Source organism: Thalassophryne amazonica, chromosome 17 (genome assembly GCF_902500255.1).
Source record: "Thalassophryne amazonica chromosome 17, fThaAma1.1, whole genome shotgun sequence".
In the NCBI taxonomy this organism is placed as follows: domain Eukaryota; kingdom Metazoa; phylum Chordata; class Actinopteri; order Batrachoidiformes; family Batrachoididae; genus Thalassophryne; species Thalassophryne amazonica.
The window spans coordinates 55,973,980-55,981,812 of NC_047119.1; positions in this window are offsets into that span (position 1 = coordinate 55,973,980).

Sequence of the window (7,833 nt, forward strand, 5' to 3'; positions counted from 1 at the left end):
TCCGTAGGTGGGCCTGGACCGAGGGCACACCGACCTCTCCCTCGACCACCGGAAACAAGGGGGGCTGATACCCCAAGCACACCTCAAACGGGGAGAGGCCGGTGGCTGATGACACTTGGCTGTTGTGAGCGTACTCGATCCAGGCCAGGTGGGTACTCCAGGCCGTCGGGTGCGCGGCTGTCACACAGCGTAGTGTCTGCTCCAATTCTTGGTTGGCCCGCTCTGCTTGCCCATTGGTCTGGGGGTGGTACCCGGACGAAAGGCTGACCGAGGCCCCCAGTTCCCGGCAGAAGCTCCTCCACACGTGTGAGGTAAACTGGGGACCGCGATCGGAGACGATGTCTGATGGTATACCATGCAGACGGACGACGTGGTGGACCAGGAGGTCCGCTGTCTCCTGGGCCGTTGGGAGCTTTGGGAGGGCCACGAAGTGGGCCGCCTTGGAGAAACGGTCCACTATCGTGAAGACGACGGTGTTTCCCTGGGACGGCGGGAGACCCGTGACAAAGTCCAGGCCGATGTGGGACCAGGGGCGATGAGGCACGGGCAGAGGCTGTAGCTGCCCTGAGGTCTTTCTGTGGTCGGCCTTGCCCCTGGCGCAGGTGGTACAGGCCTGGACGTAGTCCCGGACGTCGGCCTCCAGGGACGCCCACCAGAAGCGCTGCCGGACGACTGTCACGGTCCTTCGCACCCCTGGGTGACAGGAGAGCTTAGAACCGTGACAGAAGTCCAGGACTGCAGCCCTAGCCTCTGGTGGGACGTATAGTCTGTTCTTTGGTCCGTTTCCGGGGTCCGGGTCACGGGTCAGGGCCTCCCGGACGGTCTTCTCCACGTCCCAGGTGAGGGCGGCCACGATAGCGGACTCCGGGATGATGGGATCCGGGGGATCCGACGGTTCCGTTTTGACTTCGTCTTCGTGCACCCGGGACAATGCATCCGACCTTTGATTCTTGGTCCCGGGACGGTAGGTAATCCGGAAGTCAAAACGGCCAAAGAACAGTGACCAGCGGGCTTGCCTGGGGTTCAGCCGCTTGGCGGTCCTGATGTACTCCAGGTTCCGATGGTCAGTGAAAACCGTGAATGGCACGGCTGTTCCCTCCAACAGATGTCTCCACTCTTCGAGGGCCTCTTTCACAGCAAGGAGTTCCCGATTGCCGACGTCATAGTTCCGTTCAGCGGGGGTCAACCTGCAAGAAAAATAGGCACACGGGTGAAGGACCTTATCGGTCTTCCCGCTCTGGGAGAGCACTGCTCCTATCCCTGAGTCCGAGGCATCCACTTCAACCACTAACTGGCGGCTAGGATCGGGCTGCACCAGAACTGGTGCAGACGAAAAGCGCCGTTTCAACTCCTTGAACGCGGCTTCGCACCGATCCGACCAGGTGAAGGGGACTTTTGGTGAGGTCAGGGCTGTCAGGGGGCTAACTACCTGACTGTAGCCCTTAATGAACCTCCTGTAGAAATTAGCAAAGCCGAGGAACTGTTGCAGCTTCCTACGGCTTGTAGGTTGGGGCCAATCTCTCACCGCCGCAACCTTGGCCGGATCAGGGGCGACGGAGTTAGAGGAGATGATAAACCCCAGGAAGGACAAAGAAGTGCGGTGGAATTCACACTTCTCGCCCTTCACAAACAGGCGGTTCTCCAACAACCGCTGCAGGACCTGACGGACATGCCGGACATGAGTCTCAGGATCCGGGGAAAAGATGAGTATATCGTCTAGATACACGAAGACGAACCGGTGCAGGAAGTCCCGCAAGACATCGTTTACCAATGCTTGGAAAGTCGCGGGAGCATTAGTGAGACCGAACGGCATGACCAGGTACTCAAAGTGACCTAACGGGGTGTTAAATGCCGTCTTCCATTCGTCTCCCTTCCGGATCCGAACCAAATGATACGCATTCCTAAGATCAAGCTTGGTGAAGATTTTGGCTCCATGCAAGGGGGTGAACACCGAATCCAACAAGGGCAACGGGTATCGATTGCGAACCGTAATTTCGTTCAACCCCCTGTAATCAATGCATGGACGAAGTCCGCCATCTTTTTTACCCACAAAAAAGAAACCAGCACCCATCGGAGAGGTGGAATTCCGGATCAACCCGGCAGCTAATGAGTCCCGGATGTAGGTCTCCATTGATTCACGCTCCGGCCGCGAGAGGTTGTACAGTCTACTGGACGGGAACTCACTGCCTGGAACCAAATCAATGGCACAATCATAAGGGCGGTGGGGAGGAAGCGTGAGAGCCAGATCCTTGCTGAACACGTCAGCGAGGTCATGGTACTCCGCCGGCACCGCCTTCAGATTGGGCGGGACTCGGACCTCCTCCTTAGCTTGGGCGCCGGGAGGAACCGAGGAACCTAGACACTCCCGATGGCAGGTTTCGCTCCACTGAACCACTACCCCGGACGGCCAATCGATCCGGGGATTGTGCTTTAGCATCCAGGGAAAACCCAAAACCACACGGGAGGTGGTCTGAGTCACAAAGAACTCGATCACCTCCCGGTGGTTACCTGACACCACCAGAGTTACTGGAGGTGTCTTGTGCGTGATTGGTGGGAGTAGGGAGCCATCTAGTGCCCGAACCTGCACAGGCGAGGTAAGAGCCACCAGAGGGAGCCCTATCTCCCTGGCCCATCTACTGTCTAGCAGATTCCCCTCAGAGCCCGTGTCCACCAGTGCTGGGGCCTTCAGGGTTGAATCCTCATACAGGATCGTGACTGGGAGTCGTGTGGCAATGTGGGTGTGTCCCACGTGAATGTCTCGGCCCACCCCTAGCCCAGTCTCTAGGGGCGGGGCGTTGGATTTGAACCGCTCGGGGCAGTCTCTCATATGGTGCTCTATCGCACCACAAACAAAACAGGCTCCGTGGGCCCATCTCCTCTGTGCGTCTGGTGCCCTAAATGTTGCCCTACTCGTGTCCCTAGCTTCGTCAGTAGGGGGAGCTGTGGCCCCACGGAGCGCTGGGGCCGTGGAGCGTGGGGAAGGCGGAGCTCGGTCGGAACCGGAAGGGAGAAGGACGACGCGTGCCTGGCCACGCCTTTCGCCTCGTTCCCGACGGCGTTCTTCTAACCGGTTGTCGAGTCGTATGACTAGATCGATGAGCCCATCTAAATCCCGCGGTTCGTCCTTCGCCACCAGATGCTCTTTTAGGACCAGTGACAGTCCGTTTACAAAGGCGGCGCGGAGGGCAGTGCTATTCCAGCCGGATCTCGCCGCCGCGATGCGGAAGGCGACTGCATAGGCAGCTGCGCACCGACGCCCCTGTCTCATAGACAGTAGCGCGGTTGAAGCGGTCTCTCCTCTATTGGGATGGTCGAACACTGTTCTGAGCTCCCGCACAAACCCATCGTATGTGTGAAGGAGCCGTGAGTTCTGCTCCCAGAGCGCTGTAGCCCAAGCGCGTGCCTCCCCGCGAAGCAGTTTTATTACATAAGCTACTTTGCTAGCGTCAGTCGCGTACATCACGGGACGCTGTGCGAAGACGAGCAAACACTGCATCAGAAAATCCGCGCACGTCTCCACACAGCCTCCGTACGGTTCTGGAGGGATTATGTAAGCTTCTGGGGACGGGGGAAGGGACCGTTGAATGACCAGTGGAACGTCACTATCATGCGCAGGGTCCTCGGGAGGGAGAGCCGCAGCGGCGCCCGGAGGGCGCGCTTCCACTTGTGCGGCGAGAGCCTCCACCCTGCGGTTTAGGAGAACGTGCTGCTCGGTCATTAAATCGATCCGAGTGGTGAAAGCGGTGAGGATCCGCTGCAACTCACCGATTACCCCTCCCGAAGACGCCGACGCGCCCTGTTCTTCCATTGGCCGTTCAACAGCCGGTTGACGCCCCTCGGGATCCATGACGCTGGCCGAGATATCCTGTTGTGAAAGTGTAGGTACACGGACCCACAACAGGGGGCGCAATGAATGGACAATGGAGAAAGTAAATAACAAGTTTTACTGTTGTGAAAAGAGCACAACCAATACAACAATTGACAATTTGGGATTAAACCGAATTCCACTGGTGTCGTGTGGGCAGGCTCGAAGGTAGGAGACGTCCGTCCAAGTCGAACCGGCACCACCCAGATTTCCTCTGCCACCGAACCCTGGAAGTACTGGAACCGCCAAGTCCCGAATTCCCAGGTGGCCACTGCCTCCGCTCGTCGGATCCGGTACTGCTGGCAAGAGAACAAACACACAGGTGTGGATGCGGCTGCACCCAGTAACACAGAGAGGGGAGAAGCCGTCTCCACCTCACGTCACAATACTGCAGGAAGGTGAGTACTTATCCTTGAGTAGACAGCTGTCCTGCAATGCTCAGAAAGGCAATATGATATAGCAGAGAATTGTACCTCTATCTTAAGACGATATCTCGGCACTGAGGTGGAGACGCTGTCCTGCTGATATACCTCCATGCTGAGTGAAGTCAGCTGTGTCCAGTAATGGGTGACAGCTGTCACCCTGGCTGCTCTCATCAGGCGGCGGCGCCCTCTGGTGCCTGGAGCCCGCACTCCAGGCAGGGTGCCCTCTGGTGGTGGTGGGCCAGCTGTACCTCCTCTTCAGCGGCCCACACACAACATATAGTGCACGTAAAGCTACAGTGTGTAGGATTTAGTGTCGTTTATTAGCAAAAATGAAATCTAGCATACATAACCATCTGTTCATTAGTGTATAAATACCAACAACAAGGAATCAGTACATTATCATGAACTCAGAATGAGCCCATCATATCAATAATTGAGTGTACCCCCATCTGGAGGCTGCCATGTTACACCTCCACGCTGATACAGTAGCCCAAAAGGGACATGTTCCATCTGTTGTATTTTGCAACAGAACTAGAAGAATGCTTTGGAAGCGAGACAAAGGAACACCTCCGTTTCGGCGTGTCAGAGGACAAGTTTGGACATGTCTATCTTGGCTTTCAATGCTTACCAGTCCAGTCCAGTAAGTATCAGTGAAAACGGAGGTGTTCCTTTGTCTCGCTTCCAAAGCAAATCGGTCGTGACGCGCGAAGCCTCCGCGCGGCTTTCCATGACAAAATCTCTTGTTAAAAGTGAAATCTGCCGGAAAATGGCTGATGTCCAGCTCTTGTGATAACCAGAGAAAGAGCACACGACGGTCCCGGCACCACACAGCGATCCGTTTAGAAATGGTCCGGTGGCTTGTGCCGCGTCATCGCAGCTCGGAGCGTGGCGCGCCGAGCGTCCTTAAAGCTGTACTAACAGACCTTATTCTCTGTGAAGCCTGTAAAATTTTCACAGAAAGCCAGATAAATTTTTCGAATGGTTTCCAGGTGCCAGTCTCTAACAGCTTCTGAAAAAATTCTGATGGAAAAAAGTCCTTTTCATTCCGCCATTTCCAGACAATGAAAATCCGACGAGGGGGCGGGACCACTCCTTCCCAAGGCGTGCTCACAGGCGAATGACGTCACCGACAGGCGTGGAAAAACTAACACATGTGCACGAGGGTTCAAGCTTGTCTGACGTAAAAACATAAATGAAATCCATATAGTTTTTGAAAAAAATAAAAAGGACCGTTACTTTATTGACAGACCTCGTATATATCAGCGATTATTTCTAAAGGTGCTATTCACACGACATTTTGACCAGATGTCGTAACCAGTGTTGCCACAGTTACTTTGAAAAAGTAACTTAGTTACTTTACTGATTACTCAATTGTAAAAGTAACTTAGTTACTTTACTGATTACTCAATTGTAAAAGTAACTAAGTTAGATTACTAGTTACTTTTTTAGTTACTTTTCCCAGCTGCCGACAACAACCCACGTCAACATGACAATGATACCTGTTTTGCCAAAACTCACTTTATAGTCACCCTTTCTTGACTTCAATGAAAATAAATACTTGTTTTATAAAAAGTAAAATAAAGACCTCTTTCTTGACCTCATATTTAACTGTTGACAGCACTGTAACAGTAAAACTTGCAATTTCAAGCCTACATTGTTTATAAAGGTAACTATTAAATTCTAACATTTTTCTAACATTTAAATTCTCTCTAAACATTTTACTTGTCGAAATTATTATTATTTTAAGCAATATTAGTTGTAGTAAAAAACGGCTTCAAAATTGCACCTTTAATCTAGGGGTGTTGTGGGGGGGTACATCCTTGCCCCACGCCCCCATTCCAGCTGGATTCGCCCCTGCTTTGGCGTTTGAGCACAAAGAATGGATAACATTTATTTATGCAGAAAACATGACCAGATTTACAGGTAAGAAAGTTTTATTGCGTTTTCACATCATGTGGTCCTCAGAAAGAGAGTTTAGGTGCATTTGAGTGGAAAATAGTGTTAGTTGTTGACGCGTCGCGGAGGATCAGCTGTTTTTAACGACCAGATACAGAGAGGCTCAGCTCAGAATTCTAAATAAAGGAGGAAAAAAAGTATAAAAATGTCTTTGTAAAGCTCAGTGCAGGTGTGCTGATCACCGCGCTTTAAGAGGTGAGGACGAGTCGAGCAGCTGCAAAAAACCGCGGATTAAAAGCTCACAGCTCACTTAAAGTGGGCAGTTCAGTCGAACCCCGACCTCCTGCCCACAGACCAAGTTTAATGCTGTTATCGACCCACAATGAAAAATAATAGTAACGCACAGTGACATGGAGAAGTAACTTTAATCTGATTACTGATTTGGAAAGATTAACGCGTTAGATTACTCGTTACTAAAAAAAGTGGTCAGATTAGAGTAACGCGTTACTAAGTAACGCGTTACCGGCATCACTGGTCGTAACAACCCAAATAATCCATGCATACAAAGAAATCAAAACAAATAAGTACAGAAATTAAGTTATGTGTAATAATATGAAATGACACAGGGAAAAAGTATTGAACACGCTGAGTGATATTTAATACTTTTTACAAAAGCGTTTGTTGGTAATGAAGCTTCAGTACACCTCCTGTATGGAGAAACTAGTCTCATGCATTGATCAGCTGTGATTTTGGTCCATTCTTCCACACAAACAGTCTTCAGATCTTGAAGGTTCTGTGGACCTCTTCTATGAACTCTGATCTTTAGATCTTTTGATCATTTTTTTTTTTTTTTTTTGGATTGCAGCCAGGTGATTAGCTGGACCAAAGCTTTATTTTCATTCTCTGAAACCAGTTGAGAGTTTCCTTGTCTGTGTGTTTGGGATCATTGTCTTGCTGAAATGTCCAACCTCATTTCATCTTCATCATCCTGGTAGATTTTTATCAAAAATGTCTCGAGCATATGAAGTTTGTGAGTGTCGTCTGCTGAAAAACAGCCCCACCTCATGATGTTCCACCTCCAAACCTAACTGTTGGTGTGGTGTTTTTGTGCCATTTGACCTCCAAACATAGTGTATATTATGGCATCCAAAGACTTCAATTTAGGTCTTATCTGACTGCACTACATTCTCCCAGTATTTCACAGGTTTGTCTAAATGTTGTGCATCAAATTTTAAATGAGGTGAGAAAAGAAAGAAGAAAGAAGAAGAAAAGTGGCAATAAAGGTGATTATTTACAGGTATTATACCAAAGGGGCTGATTACTTTTGCAACCATCACTGTGGCTTTTTAGATAGATAGATAGATAGATAGATAGATAGATAGATAGATAGATAGATAGATAGATAGATAGATAGATAGATAGATAGATAGATAGATAGATAGATAGATAGATAGATAGATAGATAGATAGATAGATAGATAGATAGATAGATAGATAGATAGATAGATAGATAGATAGATAGATAGATAGATAGATAGATAGATAGATAGATAGATAGATAGATAGATAGATAGATAGATAGATAGGATTTAGCAAAGTTTAGCAAAGTTTCTATCAAGAGTTGGAACAGCATGTGAGTCCAAAATG